Source organism: Protopterus annectens, chromosome 17.part0 (assembly GCF_019279795.1).
Source record: "Protopterus annectens isolate FY-2018-M chromosome 17.part0, PAN1.0, whole genome shotgun sequence".
In the NCBI taxonomy this organism is placed as follows: domain Eukaryota; kingdom Metazoa; phylum Chordata; order Ceratodontiformes; family Protopteridae; genus Protopterus; species Protopterus annectens.
This window is the reverse complement of record NC_056751.1, coordinates 105540866-105557746: the sequence shown is the minus strand read 5'-3', so window position 1 is coordinate 105557746 and position 16881 is coordinate 105540866.

Genomic DNA, 16881 nt, shown 5'->3' with positions numbered 1-16881 from the left:
AGGGCAATTTTTCAGGCATGTCCCTAATGTAGTATTTATTCCCCCCATCATTTGTGCCTTTGTTAACATGCACTGCTGTGAGGGAATATTGGCATACATTTGCTTTCAGACTTCTACCCTTACATAATTTATGCTAATGCATGACCTCTTCTCTATCAACTTTCTATGTTTGCGGGGCTATATTTGTGCTTTTTCACTTTAGGGGGATTTATCCCTCATTATGTGTGCATTTGCACACATTTCCTGCTTTAGCAGGTTGCAAAAGTGTCATACAGCACTTTAGTAATGCAGGGGGTGTGTCACAGAACCTGTCAAACACTCCCTGCATTGCTTTATTGTTGCCGATTTTTATTTCAGGGTCCGCAGACATTGAAATGATTGTGCTTTCATTTCAGTGTCCGTGGACACTGAAATACAGGCATAATATTAGAGCAAAGCTGTAATATTATGCCAGTTTGACTTAGAAAGTGCCGTATGGCACTTTCTGAGTGCAGGGGGCATGTTTAGTGTCCGTGCACTACTTGGTCACGCCCCCTGCACTCATTCATGGTTCGTGTCCATATAGGAAGTACAGCAGCGCACCTTCATGAATATTCAAGGCATGCTGCTGCTCTAAATGGACACGAACCCACTCCATGCAAGAACAGTCTTATTCGTACATGGAGTTTGTTGAATCTGGGGGGATGTGTGGACAAAATCACAAAATCAAGAAGAGATTTTAAATGTTGCTCTTATAAACTTAGAAGTTGGTAGAATAACAGGTTTTGCATTTCTGTGCAGTTTCTGAAAAATATGAAGTCTGAAACTCAAATGTCTGTTATTGTTTAGAGAATTTGATCCTCAGTGATTTGTCAGAAAGCCACAAATTTTTTGAGGAACAATCTAAAGAATATGAGGGAAAATATGAACATTATGCAGTGGCTTTCCAATGTTTTAAAGATGACTCAACAAAACAGTGCCTGTTGGTATTAGCTGGGCCTCCACAGTAGTGCTATGCAGTTCTCAGAAATGGCAGTTAAATCACACAATGAGGCTGTATTCCTCCTACTAATCAAGGCTGTAACTCACTTTAAAAACTGTACCAATTTGAGAAGGTGGTAATAGATATCAAGAACAGATCAGCAGTAAATACATTTGTAGCATTCTTCTTCATCATCTGAAGAACCTACTAGCCGTGTTACTAGGCTGTTCCTAAGTTCTATCTTCTTCTACAGAAAGCAACTTTTCTTTCATTAGCATGCTTTTACATGTGTTGATACTTTCATTTAAACACTGCTGTTATTGGCTGTACTGTATCAGTCAGTTTAATTTGTATATGTCCTCATGCCTTGTGAGCTGTGTTTGTTCACTTTCCTGTACAAAGGTTGCTGATGCTAATTACATTTTGAAATAGGGGTGGCATGGTGGCTCACTAGAGTCATATGCAAAGCCAAGTAAAAAATAATTATCATGGAAATGATCAGTAATGACATAGAAAATCTTCAGACATTGGACCCAACCCAATTTGGTTTCATAAAGGACAGGTCATGCCTACTCAACCTGGTGGACCTCATTGTAAAGGTCACCAAAGCAATGGATGAGGGCTACATGATTCATACTGCCTACCTTGACCCGTCCAAGGTATGTGACACAATACCCAATGCGGGCATTGTTGACATACTCAGGTGGTTAGGTGCAAATTGTTATGTCACCCAGTGGATAGCCAGCTGGCTCACAGACAGGACCCAGGAAGTTAGAATTAGGGAGTCCACCTCTATAAAGAGGCCAGTCACAAGCAGAGTCCCTTGGGGATCAGTTCTGGGACCTCTCCTTTTTGGCATTTACTCCCCTGAAGTCAAGATCAATGTCAGTGGCCTCTGGCTGATTAAATTTGCAGATGATTGCAAATTAGGAGCTGTCATTGTATCCTCCACTGACACAAATGTTCTCCAGTAACCACTGACACAAAGAAACAATTGGTGTCAGAGCCATGGACTAAAACTAAATGCCAAGAAATGGATATCAGTATCCTTTGGGAAGTCATTCATCCCAGTAACTATCATATTGACAACCCACCGCAAGACTTGACCAAATAGTCAGGGACTTGGAGACACACATGCACAGTAATCTAGCCTTTGACCATCACGTGTCTACACTAGTGAGGAATTCTTTGTATATTGTGCAACTTATGAACAAAGATATGGCATCTGAGTCTAAGGAAGTCATTATTCCACTGTATTCAGCATTCACCTGACCTGTCATTGTGTACAATGCCCCCTTTGGTATGTACCTAACCAGGCATATCCAACAACTGGAATGTCCACAGAGGTTCCTCTCTAAAAGAATATTGGGCTTAAGCAACATGTCCTAAGTACACCACCTTAAGGCCTTATCCCTGTATTCTGTCCTCTATATGCTGTTGAGGGGAGGTCTATGCCTGGCATACAAGGCATTGTCAGACTCCACTCTGATGGACGTCCTGTAGATCTGCAAAACAAACAGAACAAGAATTACTCATTCTAAAGATGTAAAACTTGCCTGTGATATAAATAGGACCTACTAGAGAGGTAGGTATGTATCCCAGAGACTACCCAGTCTCTGGAACAGGCTCCCCATCCACGTGAAGCAGATTTCCTCCCAAACCCAATTCAAGTGTAACTTGGACAATTGGATGGGGTACAGGAAATTCATCCCTGGTTTATCAACTGTGTCTCTAATGGACACAGGCAGGCTGTAAATGGTTTATCTCCCAGGCCCATGCATAAATGTTTCTTCTCCCAAGCTCCTGCTTACACTTATTAAGGTTACCAGAACTTTGGCAAGCATGGCTAAGCTTAAAAAGGCCCTTGCGGTCATTAGCATAGTAAACAACTATGAACATGTGGCTCACATAACCTGAGTTCAATCCTGAGCTTTACTCACTGTCTCTGCTAAGGCTGTATGTTCTCCAGGCTGTCTGGGTTTTCTCCATATACTCCAATTTCCTCCTAAAGCATGCTGGTTGCTTACCTACAAAAAATAGTTTATATATACATATTACAGTTAACCTTTCCTTCTGGCCCATGTCATGGCTGAAAAAGGTCCAGGAAGTACAATTTCACTTACCTGGTTAACAAGTTAATAAAATAAAACACTTTATTTATTCCCCATCTGTTTTATGGCCTACCAAAAGACATAATTGTGCCTGTCTACCTTCCTTCTATGAAAGCAAAAAAGGTGTTTGACATCAAGGCTTAGTGGCCCAGCAGACTTGATACTGACTATTGAGATCCAGACTAAGAAGTGAAGGAAAGCTTTGCATACAGATTCTGCCACCACTAAAGTAACTGTACTTTTCTCTGTATGCATATATATTCGTATGTATATATGTATATATATATATATATATATATATATGTAGACATACATATATACACACATAGTTGTAGTTTATCAGGTTAGCTTTGTTGCTGTACTAATTGAGTGAAACTAAATTAGAGTGAATACGTTTGCGCAACCAACCAGAAATAATGTCAAATTTCAGGTGTATTTGTGTGGGTAGTATGCCTGACAGTTGTCAAGAATGTTGAAATGAAATGTGTTGTTCTACTAACATTTTTAGTGTCATTATGAGCTATGTCTGAATTTGACATTATTTGTCTGAATTTGACATTATTTCTGACTTCGTACTGATTTCTAGAGCTAAGACATTGAGAGATATTACATTGAATGCTTCTCATCGTGTGGAATACTTTTCAAAGTTGGGGTGACTGTAGAATTATTATATTTAAGCTTGGGTTGTATAGGGGAGCTTGTCCCCAACATTGGCAGTGCAGGGGACTTGCACACTTTATGAGTTTAGTATGTACTTTCAATAATATATGTTTCTGTCAAGTGGCTCATTGAATTTTTTTTTTTTTTTTTTTTGGTCTTGTTAGGTTTGTTGTTATCTATTGTAATTCATAGCTGGCATAATCATACATATATATATATATATATATATATATATATATATATATATATATATATATATATGGGTTCATGTCAAACCCACGACACGTTCAAATATCGAAAGTCAGTACACCGACACGAAACCATCGACATTTCAAAACATCGACAGTACAGGTATATGAAAGGACAGCACTAACATGGGTCCTGCAAGGGGGAAGTAGTATGAGTACAGTATCATATCATATCCTTTACTTCCCCCTTGCAGGACCCATGTTAGCGCTGTCCCTGTACTGTCGATGTTTTGAAATGTCGATGGTTTCGTGTCGGTGTACTGACTTTCGATATTTGAACGTGTCGTGGGTTTGACATGAACCCATATATATATATATATATATATATATATATATATATATATATATATATATATATATCTATATGGATTTGTATCACTTCACTGAAAGACCATTTCACTGACACCCATTTCACTGAGACCAAATCACCTAAAGTTCATTTCACCTAAAACTCATTTCACTGACAAGTAGTACTCATAGGTTCATAGGTAGGTACTAGGCTATCAACCCTGGGGCCTATACAAGCCCAGCCAAAAAGGTACCCTGGCTTTTGCCACCCAAGAAAATTATTTTCCTGTGCCAAATATCGAGCAGAGCCACAGAGTTGATCCCCGGGGGTGAATTTCCTATTTCCCATCCAATCATCAAGATTTTTCTTGAAGAGTGCTAATGAGGAACTTTGCTTGACATAGATGGGTAGCTTGTTCCAGAGTATGGGAAGTCTCTGGGATAGGAATCTATCCCTCCAGCATGTTCTGTTTATTGTGGTGACAAGGTTTAGGTCCCTAGAGCATGTAGCTTGGAGGGATTGGGATTTCTTTAAGTGGAGCATGTCCAACAGCTCTGGGTTTGACATAGCTTTGTATGTTAGGCAGAGATCACCTCTGAGTAGGCAATATGTGATGGAGTAAAGCTGGAGTTTTCTGAGACGGTCTTCATGGGGTATCTGTTTGAGGCTGGTAATCCTCTTTGTGAGGTATGTCTGCAGCCTTTCCAGTTGTTGTAGATGTCTTGTGAGGTACATACCAAAAGGGGCGTTGTACTCTATAATGGGTCTAATGAGTGATGAGTAGAGGGGAACAATGACCTCTTTTTTTCTGGATGAGAAACCTTTTGTGATGAGGTGTGCCATGTAGAAGGATTTCCTGACTACTGTTGCGATGTGATTATCAAAGGAGAGACTACTGTCCACCTGTGTCCCAAGGTCTCTTATCACACTTTCGGTGTTAAATATACTACTGCCTATGTTGTAGTTCATGGGTACAGAGTTTTTACCAAAGGGGAGGACAATGCACTTTTTGGCATTGAGCTTGAGGCCATGGCTTTGACACCAGGCATCTGTCTCAGTGAGGCCATTTTGTAGGATGTCCACATCGTTAGGAGTTTCGATTATGGCTCCTAGTTTGCAGTCACCTGTGAACTTCGTTAGCCAAAGACCTTCTGTGTTAGCCTGTACTTCAGAGAAGTAGATACCAAACAGGAGAGGACCCAGGACTCACTTGTCACTGGTCTGAAGTTGGATATGGAGTCTGCTACTTTCAGAGTGTGGGTTCTGTCAGTGAGCCAGTTGGCAACCCATCTTGTGACATATGGATTTATACCTAGTTTAGTGAGTTTATCTATAATTCCAGAGTGGGGGATGGTGTTGAAAGCCTTGGCAAGATCTAGATAGGCTGTGTGAACCACCTTACCCTTGTCTACGGCTTTGGTGACTGCTTCAAAGAAGTCTATCAGGTTTAGGAGAAATGATCTGCCTTTTATAAACCCGAACTGGGTGGGGTACAGAGTTTGGAGATTACCAATGTCTTTGTTTATAAGTTCCATGATGATACGTTCCATGGCCTTGCAGACCAGGCTCAACAGGCTAGTGGGGCAGTGGTTCCCGAGGTCCGTGGTGGCTCCCCCCTTGTGGAGTGGGATAACCGTTGCTGTGCGCCATTCAGCAGGCACAAAGCCTGAGGTGAGGCTATGATTGAACAAGGTACTTAGGTGGGGTGCCAGTTCATTCTGTAGTTTGTGTAGAACGCAGCCTGGGATGTTGTCTGGTCCCATGGATGCTGTGTTCTTGGCTTTGGAAAGTGTGGTTTTTACCTGTGCAGCCATGATTACAGGAACTTGGAATTCTTCCGGTATAGAATGGGCTCTTTAGGGAGTGAGAGGGGCGTAAAGTTAGCAATGAACCTATCTGCCAGGATGTTGGCAATATCAATTGGGTCTGTATATTTAGTGCCATTGTGCTGTAACTCAGAGCAGATCTGAGTGTTGCCATTGAGATTCCTGACATAGCTATAAAATGCTTTGTGGTTGTCTTTAGAATTAGTGGTGATTTTGTTTTCATAACTAGCTTTGGACAATCTTATCAGGGATTGCAGCTTCTTATTGAAGCTGACCAGGGAGCTCCTCCACTCATGGCAGTTTACTCTCTTTTGCAACAGTTTTTTCTTTCTGTTGTACAGTTTTTTTATGGCAGGGGACCACCAGATTGGCTTCCTTTTTTTGGAGGATAGCGTCTTGGTTCTGTTTGAGATAGCACAATCCATGCACTCATGTAAGTGCTTATAAAGTGCAATTGTGTAGGATTCAATAGTCATAACTGTATTGTCCATCTGCATGGGTGCCATGAAGTTCACTTCTGTCTTAAGAAGCATGACGTTGGCTTTGGAGAAATTTTTTACCATGGTTTCCTTAATGGGGGGGGGGGGGGGGGGCAGGATGTGGATATCTAGTGTAATTAGCTTATGGTCGGATCGGACCAATGAGGCGTTGACTTCAGGTGTGGAACACCGGTCACTCATGTTGGTAATGACTAGATCTAGGATATTGTTGCCCCTGGTGGGGGTGTGGATAAGTTGATCCAGGGCATTGGGGTTTATGAATTCCAGAAAGCGTTGAGTGAAGGAGTTGGTACATGAGTGGTTTTCCCATTTAATGGTGGGGTAGTTGAAATCGCCCATTATTAGGATGTTTGGTTGAACCCATATATTTTCCAGTATATCAAGAAAAGATGAGTGGGAATCCTGGGGCATGGTGGGTGATCTGTAGCAATCTACAATTTGGATTGCAGTTTTGCCCAGAGATAGTTGCACTTGGATAACCTCGGCTGCATTATGCTGAGCAACTAGCCTGGAGGTGTGGATATCCTTAATGAATATGAACACACCTCCACCTTTGGTGTTCCGGTCCAGGTTACATGGCCGAAAAGTGGTAGTGCAGGGGTGCTCTCTGGAGCCTTGAACCAGGTCTCAGTCATTGCACAGATATCGATGTTCTCCATTTTAAGGAGTGGCTCGAGTGAGTGCATTTTGAGATTTAGACTTCTAGCATTGAGTAGCATCACCCTCTGTTTTTGCTTGCCTGTTCCTGTTACAGTGGTGAATTTGCCATTTGAGCCTTGCCTAAAAAAGGCACTATAGGGGCGGCAAGAACCTTAGCCAGTATCCGGAATCCCAGGAGTGACAGGTGCAGGCCATCTCTGCCAAAGCTTCGTGGTCTGTTGACTATGTCATCCCAGGTAGACAGATACTGGATCCCTTTAGAATGGCACCAGAAGCTTAGCCAATTGTTGACGTGAATCATTTTGTCCTTGTATTGTGGCATCAGTCTGAGTGATGGCAGAATGCTACTCAGGGCTAGGGTCATACCTGCCTGGGCTACAAGATCGGAGAGCTCTTCCATGTCTCTTTTCATGTAGTCCAGGGAGGTATGTCTCAGGTCATTCACACCAACATGGACAATGACAGAGTCATATTTGTACTTGTTGTGGAGTGACCTGAGTGCGTGGGTTATGTGGCGGATCCTGGCACCCGACAGGCAGCTGACAGTAACCTTCTCCTTGTTTAGCCTGGTGAGTGGGACATCAGTTTGCCTGACTATAGAGTCACCTATGACTAGTGTGTTGGGTACGTTGTTTTGCCTTATTGGCTGTGGTTGAGTGGCATACCGAGTCTGCGGGCTATGTGTCATTTGGGTTATGTTGGGGGCTGGAGATTGCTTGCATTTCTGCTTTGGAGGTCTCTGTTGCTTGAGCAGATTATTATTGAGAGCCTCCGTGCATGTTTTTGTGTTTCTATGTGTGGATTTTGGTGGTGTAGATTTAGTGAGACTATGTGATGAGTGTGGTGTGGTGCAAGTGTTTACCTTCTCCTCTTGACTGTCAATTTCAGTCTTGATTGGAGAAAGCTTTACCTCCAGTTTGGCTAGATAAGTGCATCTCTCACAGGTTGTAGTGTTGGGTGGTAGGAGGAGAGGGTTGTCTGTGTACATGAGGCAATTTCTACATTGCCCCAAGATGCCCAGATTCATCAGATAGACAGGAGAGAACACTGGGAGCTGACACTTGGACATGCCTGAATAAAAAAACTATTTTAATCTAAATAAGTGAGGAAAGTGAGTACAAGAGCTGTTTTTCTCTAAGCAAGCGAGGAAAGTAAGTACCAAAACTGTTTTCCTCTAGGTAATGAGGAAGGTTGAGTGCTGTAGTAATTAGTAGCTTATTTAGTGCTTACAAGTTCTGAACAAGTGCTGATCATGAATAAGCAAATTCAAGAGCTAAAACTAAGAATCTGTATCTGGACTAAACTAGTTACAGGAAAGAGGGGAAACAAGTGCAAATGCGGGCTTTTACATCAGAAAGTTGAGAGATATGGGAAAACTGCCCAAACGGCCAATAACTCCAATTTTTGGGCCAGAACCACTCCTTATGTGGTAGATAGGTTACCTAGTGCTTACCACTCCCACTGATAACCTAGAAGGCTTCCCTCCAACACAGAAAGCTTGGGGGGAGGCTCAGAAGCTTACATACAGTCCTGGATACAGCAAATCTGAATCTGGACTACACTAGGAAAGTTTATATATATATATATATATATATATATATATATATATATATATATATATATGGTTCTACCTCACTTCAACGACACGCCGGAACATCGACAGGGAAATCTCGAGCCCCAGAAGATCGACAGCGCAGAAGACCGATGCGACGGGACCTAGAAGATCGACAAGCAGAAGACCGACCCGACGGATGAAAGCACCGGCCGAGGATGCCGACATGGGAAAAGGCTGTGTAAGTATGCGGTAGTGACGGACGTTAGGGTGCGAGTAAGGTAAGTGTGGATAGGGGTGGGTTAAGTGAGTTAGGGTTAGGGAGCGGGTCAGGTAAGTGTCGGTAGTGATTGTGTTTGGGTTAGGGGGATAAGTGAGTTAGGGTTAGGAGCGGGTCAGGTAAGTGTGCGGTAGTGATTGTATTTGGGTTAGGGGCGGATAAGTGAGTTAGGGTTAGGAGCGGGTCAGGTAAGTGTGCGGTAGTGACGGACCTTAGGGTTAGGGTTTGGGTTAGGGTTGTAGGTAGTTGTGCATGTGAGGTTTAGTGTGGGTTTGTATGGATTTTGGTGTGCTTGTGTTGTGTATGTGTTTTTTGGACGGGGAATGTGTTTTGTTTGTTGATTGTGGTGTGTGCAGTGTATGAGGTTTCGTGTTTGTGTACCGTCGGTTATTTCGTTGTCGGGCATGTGGGATTTCGTGTTTTTGTACTGTCGGTTATGTGGTTTCGGTGATTGCGTTGTCGGTGTTTTGGTGTTTCGTTCATGTGAGGTAGAACCATATATATATATATATATATATATATATATATACAGAAAAGTAGCTAAAACAGCAGTCAAAACAACTCAAATGCAGTGCAAGCTAGCACACTTGAGTATGTATCAATGTTAGACCAAACTGTTTAAAAAAATGCAATTAAATTAAAAATGACTAAAAACAAGTGCAGAAGGAGTCTATTAGGTAGAATGAGGTAAAGAGATGGGACTGGGGGGAGTGCCCCAGATCAAATCTACATTGGGGGTGTGTAACTGCAAAAGCCTCCAAATTTAAACACCAACACCTTCAGCAGAGATCTGAAAAACTATACAGTGAAGCAAAAATAACAGTGTACAACTCTGAAGTCAGCCAGCAATGATATAAAATTAGTCAAACAACAATTATCAGTACACAACTCTGACGTGCCAGAAAAATATACTCAGCTCTGTATATCTCAAAATAGTTTGAAGAGCCCTCTGTCAGGACACAGGAAGGCTCCAGCAATGATATGCAGACTTTTTTTTACTAAGAGCGTCTAATTTTATGCAGTAATCCTTGAGATGGTAAGATAACAGGCAAGTCAAAGGTATATATGTCCTTTTCCCCACTATAGTGCAATCCTGGTGTTAGTATATATAGTTAGGGAGGACATAGCCCCCCAGTTAGTTGTGTTTTACCAAATAATGTAAAACAAAACCAGACAACAGAAACCCCCCCACATCCCCCCTAACTAAATATACTAACACCAGGATCGCACTACAGTGGGGTAAAGAACATATACCTTTGACTTGCCTTAGAGTACTACTTGTCAGTGAAATGAGTTTTAGGTGAAATGAAATTTAGGTGATTTGGTCTCAGTGAAATGGGTGTAAGAAATGGTCTTTCAGTGAAGTGATACGAATCCATATATATATATATATATATATATATGTATATGTTCATAGGTAAAGCCATTATTTTATTTCATTTCTTCACATGCCATTTTAATCCTGTCCAGTTTCCCTTTCAAAGATGAGAATCAAACCTTTTACCTTGAGACTGTTTGGTAAACACCTTAACCATTGTACCAAATTCATATGCATGTGCGTCTTTATATATATATATATATATGTCATATATGTGTGTGCGTGTGTGTGCATATATTCATATGTTGTGTATATGTGGGTGTGGGTGTGTATTTTATATATATATATATATATATATATATATATATATATATATATATATATATATGGATTCACTTCATAACACTAAAAACTCAAAACACTGAAAATGAGAAAACTTCATAATATGGAAGACCAAAACACTGAAACTTCAAAACACTGAAAACTCATATCATACATATACTGAGTTTAAACAATATAAATCATAGCACTTTCCACCAAATGTGGTGAAGTGCAATCTTGGAGTTGATATATATAAGTAGCAGGGGGTGTGGGGGGCGGGTCTATATTAGAGCATCAATGTTTCAGAATATCAAATGTTCAAAATCGAACCCTATTCAGCGAATGCTGAAAATAGCAAAGCTGCAGAAAACCAAATTTTTTCCCAGGGAAAGAATTTGGTTGCCCATTTCTGTCACTTCGTTATTTTGAGCACAGTGGTGGATCTTTATGGGTTGGTTTCAGGTAAGTGTGCGATTGTGTAGATGTGAGGGTTAGGGCAGGTTAGGTGAGTTAGGGTTAGGGCGCGGGCCAGGTAAGTGTGCGATTATGTGGATGTGAGGGTTAGGGTGGGGTAGGTGAGTTAGGGTTAGGGCACGGGTGAGGTAAGTGTGCGATAGTGACGGACCTTAGGGTTAGGGTTTGGGTTAAGGTAAGTGGATAGTTAGTGGTGTATGTACAGTTTAGTGTAGGGTTAGATGTAAGAGTTTAGGTTTATGTGTGTGGATTGCTGTTTGTTTGATGTGCCTGTTGTGTGTATGTGTTTCGGAACAGCAAATTTTTTCCCTAGGAAAGAATTTGCTGTTCTGAATGTTCAGTGTTGTCAGCGTTCACTGAATTGGGTTCGATATTAGAACACTCAAAGTTCTGACACTTCGATGTTCAAATATAGACCCCATGGGGGGTGCAGGGGAGCTTGCCCACCTGTTTACACTTGGTGGAAAGTGCTATGATTTTATGTTGTTTAAACTCAGTATGTGTATGATATGTGTTTTCAGTGTTTTGAGTTTTCAAGATTTTGAAGTTTCAGTGTTTTGGTTTCAGTGTTTTGAGCTTTCAGTGCTATGAAGTGAATATATATATATATATATATATATATATATATATATATATATATATATATATATATATATATAAACACTTATGAAAAAATATACATATATATGTACATATGTGTATATTTGTATAGGTGTGTGCATATGTGTGTGTATGTATATAAAATATACACTTTGCCAATTTGTGACTCTTTGGTTCATCTAATTGAAGGGCAGTAAATCAGTGCATGCACATCCCTACGGTGTAGTTGTGAAAGTGAAGGGCAATAAGTACTCATATACCTTTCACTTACTCTTATCTTTGTAGGCTTTTGATATCTGACATCAGATGCTGCAGTATGTAAAGTTACTTCATAAAACTAATACATGAACGGCATTCGTCCTCCATGAAAACATTTTTTTTTAACAAAGTGGGTGATAAAATTCATTCACATGTTATGTTTCACCTTCTGGCTATTACATTAATGAAAGGCATATTTTATCTGAATTATGCATTCATACATTCCAAAATATTTTTGTTAGAGGCAGGTTAGGTCCTTTGCTGATAAAACATCTGTCAATGTGGGTTTAATGAAGTGGTTCACTTTCTTGATAGATAATTGCTTTTGCTTCTTCTATGTCAGCCAATGGGAATTGCTAGTTAGAGAGAATACCTCCTGCAATTTACTGTTGAAGGAGCTCCTGGGGTTTAAATGCATCAGAACTATATGAGGAAATGGTTTACTACCTGATGACATGCTGGAGGCATTTATTGGATTTCTGTGCTTTCTGTAAACTAGACAGAGGTGTATTGATTAAATGAGTGCTTTGCATTTCCCTATACATGTTAATTCAAAGCTGGTACTAATTTTATGTGGCTTTAGGTAAATATTGGTTGCAGTCTATAGAGTTATAAGTACGTCTAATTTTGAAAGTAGAAAACAAAGTGTTTGTACTACTTAGCTTTGTTAAGTAGGTCTTGAAGATTATAATCTCCATTGGGATGTCAGTGTAGGTATATTACTGGTTTCATGCATGTAACCTCGTTCAGTCATGCTGTCCTGAGCCATCCTTTCTATAGGAAGTTACTTGTGAAAGAACTTATCATCACTCTAGCTGTCAGTGCTGCAGAAGTTTTACAAAGGTGGTTGTGGGACCAGGTTATGCAGATTGCTCTGAAAAAGCTGCAAAAACTTCGCTAAAGTTTACCAGCATTTATCAAACTGAACCCATTCCATGCACGCCCACTCACTTGAGTACATATGCACATGCATGGGCACGCTTGCACACGCACAAGGTAGCTCTGGCAGCCATAAGCCAAAGAGTCAGACTAGGTGCCTTAAGGACAAAAACTAAGTTTGTGCCATTTCAGAACAGATAGATTTCCTCTGACAGACATTTCATTCCACAGAAATAAAAAGGAAAGTTAAATGTGGTGGAATGGCTATAAAAAGCAAATGTATAGGACAGCCAATAAAGCACTGTACTGCAGAGAAGGCAAAGTCAATGTTTAATTATCAATGTGCACAGCTCATGCATCCAGTAATGTATTGCTCTATATCACCCAGCATGATGTGCCATATGAGCTACTTTCATACTGATACGACACAGCCATGTAACAGTTAATGTATTAAAGTCACTCCAACACTTTTTTTCACTTAGCTTTTGATGTAGTTATATTTTAATCATATCAGGAAATATATTTTATCCTAAGGCTGTAGTGCCCATTTCTGTCCCATGTATCTTTGGCCTAAGATAACATCAAATGTCTCATGCCTCAGAGCTCCACTGAGCTAAGAGAAGAGTTGTTTGATAACATAGACATAGACATATTAAGATCAATGAAAGAAATAGACTGCAGGTCAATAAAACCCAAAAAGTCAGAAGTTTGATAAAACAAATGAACACAGTAATTAGGACTGTCCATAGAGATCTACATGATATAACAGAAGTAAACAGGATATATTACTGTGCAGCTAAATTAATAACTGATAAAAGTTCTTCTACCACAAGAACATGCAGCAGTGAGGGAAAGGAAGGGGAGAAATCGAATAATATAATGGAAGTATCGAATAGAGAAAACTGTAGAGCAATTAAGACAAGAAGTGTCACTGTTAGAAGAATATAGAAGAGGGAACAGATCAACAAAAATACTTAAAAAGACAGACATGATAAAAGCAATGCACAGTATTAAAACATATCAGAATCTATCATGCACTATCGCAAATAGACTAAAAATGTCAGCACAGGTGGAAAAACTTAGAAGATACACAGACAGATATAAAGGAAAAGTACAAAAGAAGCAATTTATTGATAACTCAAAAAAGTTTTATAGAGAATTGGGAAACAAGATAAAAGGAATTGAAAGGCCGCCAGAAAAAGAAGAAATAGTTACATTTTGGAGAAGTATATATGAAGATCCTGTGGAACATAACAAAGATGTGAAATTGATAGAAGAAGTAAAAGAAAAAGACATTTAAAGGTACAGGATATGAAATGGGATGAAGTAACAGCCAAGGAGATTGAAACAAAGTTAAGAAAAGCCTCTAAATGGAAAAACCTAGGCCCAGATGCAGTACCTAACTTTTGGTTAAAAGTATTAACATCTCTGCACAAAAATTTAGCCATGAGTAAGAACTATTTATATGCACACCCCGAACAGACACCAACCTGGCTAACAACAGGAAAAACAATGCTCCTACTTAAGAGTGAACCTACAAGCTACCCTAAAAATTATAAACCAATAATTGCCTTCCACCAACATATAAACTATACATGGGTATTAATACCAACAGAGTTTATAGTTATTTAGAAGAAACAATTATGGCAGCAGAACAAAAAGGCAATAAAAGAAAGTCATATGGAACAAACGATCATTTGTTGTTAAATAAAGTCATAGTGCAAAACTGTAAAAAGGGGAAGAATCTAAGTATGGCATGGATTGACTACAAAAAAGCATGTGATAGTATCCCACATTCATGAATAAAAAAGTGCTTAAAAATGTATAAGATACACCATGCACTGATCGACTACATTACAGTGACCATGAAACAGTGGCAGACCACTTTGCAGTTAAGCCATGATAAAGGACAAATTATTATCCCAGGGATAAAAATTCAAAGGGGGCTATTCCAGGGTGACACTCTGTCACCGCTGCTATTCTGCCTTGCCCTTAACCCATTAAACTGTCTATTTAAAAGCTTAGACCATGGCTATAATTTGGCTCTTAGAAAACAACAAAGTATAAAGACTTCTCATCTTCTCTTGGTCAATGATTTAAAACTGTATAGCTCATCAGATGAGGAACTGAAAGTACAACTGCAAGTTGCCAAAACTTTTTCAGATGATATAAGAATATCATTTGGTCTTGACAAATGTGCAAAAGCAACCTTTAAAGCAGGAAAACTGCAGCACCAGGAAAACATCAGTTTGGGACAAGAATGTTCATAGGTTCATAGGTAGGTACTAGGCTATTGGCCCTGGGGCCTATATAAGCCTAGCCACAAAGGTTCCCTGGCTTTCGCCACCCAAGAAAATAATTTTCATGTGCCCCTGTCAAGCAGTGCCACAGAAGTGATCCCTGGGGTGAATTCTCTATTTCCCATCCAGTCGTCAAGGTTTTTCTTAAAGAGGGCCAATGAGGAGCTTTGCTTGACATGAATGGGTAGTTTGTTTCAGAGTATGGGAAGTCTCTGGGACAGGAATCTATCCCTCCAGCATGTTCTGTTTATTGTGGTGACAAGGTTTAGGTACCTGGAGCATGTGGTTCAGAGAGACTGGGATTTCTTTAAATGTAGCATGTCCAACAGATCTGGGTTTGACATAGCTTTGTATGTTAGGCAGAGATCACCACTGAGTAGGAGATATGCGACAGAGTAGAGCTGGAGTTTTTTTAGATGGTCTGCGTATGGCATCTGTTTGAGGCCAGTAACTCTCTTAGTAAGGTATTTCTGTGGCCTTCCCAATTGTTGTAGGTGTCTTGTGAGATACATACCAAAAGGGGCATTGTACTCTATATGTGATATAAAAGAACTTGAGCAAGAGGGAGTGTGTAAATATTTGGGAATTGATGAAGGATCAGCAATAAAACATGAACAAATGTGAATAAAACTTAGTAAGGAATACTTTATAAGACTTAAATTAATCCTGAAAATAGTGTTGACATCTAGGGACAAAATCCAAGCTATAAACCAATTTGCTCTCCCTGTCCTAACTTACAGTTTTGGAGTGAGTGACTGACCCCAAAACTTGTTGGATAGATTAGACAGGAAAACAGGAAAACCAGAAGGATGCTTCATGCTCACCAGATGATTTATAAAAATCAGTGCATACCAACATTATATATTCCCCATTCCGAAGCAGGGATGGGCTTCCTTGAAATTGATTACAAGTATAGACCTGCATTCGTGGGACTCCACACATATCTGCTTACCTCACAAGACCTAAATGTAGTAAAGGTTTTGAAACATGAGGAGAAGTAATCTAAGATGACTTCTCTGCTTAATCTAGCAGAAGCATGTCAGCATCAAGCACGGATGGAAATCAAACCAGAAGTTGGTAAAAATCAGGCAGCAACTGAATGTGCCAAAAAAAAAAATGAAAGAATATAAGGTGAAGGACCAGATGAGAAGGCGAGAAATGTGGAAAATGCATAAATATAGTTGCAAGTATAGAAAACTTCTGGAAGAACCTCATGTTGATTACGAATGAATGCAGGAATGGTTAAGGAGAGGCGAAGTCAAACGAAGAGATGAAAGGTTAATACTGACGGCCCAAGATAGTGGGCTATGTACATGCTGGTTTACAAAGTCCATTGAACATGAGAGAAACAGACAAAAGTAGTTTTTTTAAAACTGAATTGGAAACAGTCGCACACACCTTGTTGCTGGTTGTGACATACTAATGGTAGAATGACTGTATACTGAAAGGCATAATGATATAGCAAGACTGTTGCACTGGGAATTGTGCAAACATTATGTATTGAAGTGGCTAAAAAACACTGGCAATATGAGCCACAAAGCAACATAGAAAATGATGAAGTTTACATCACACGAGATCACACATTGCCAACGGTTCAAAAGATAGATGCTAGAAAACTGGATATGGTCCATGAAAAGAAGACAA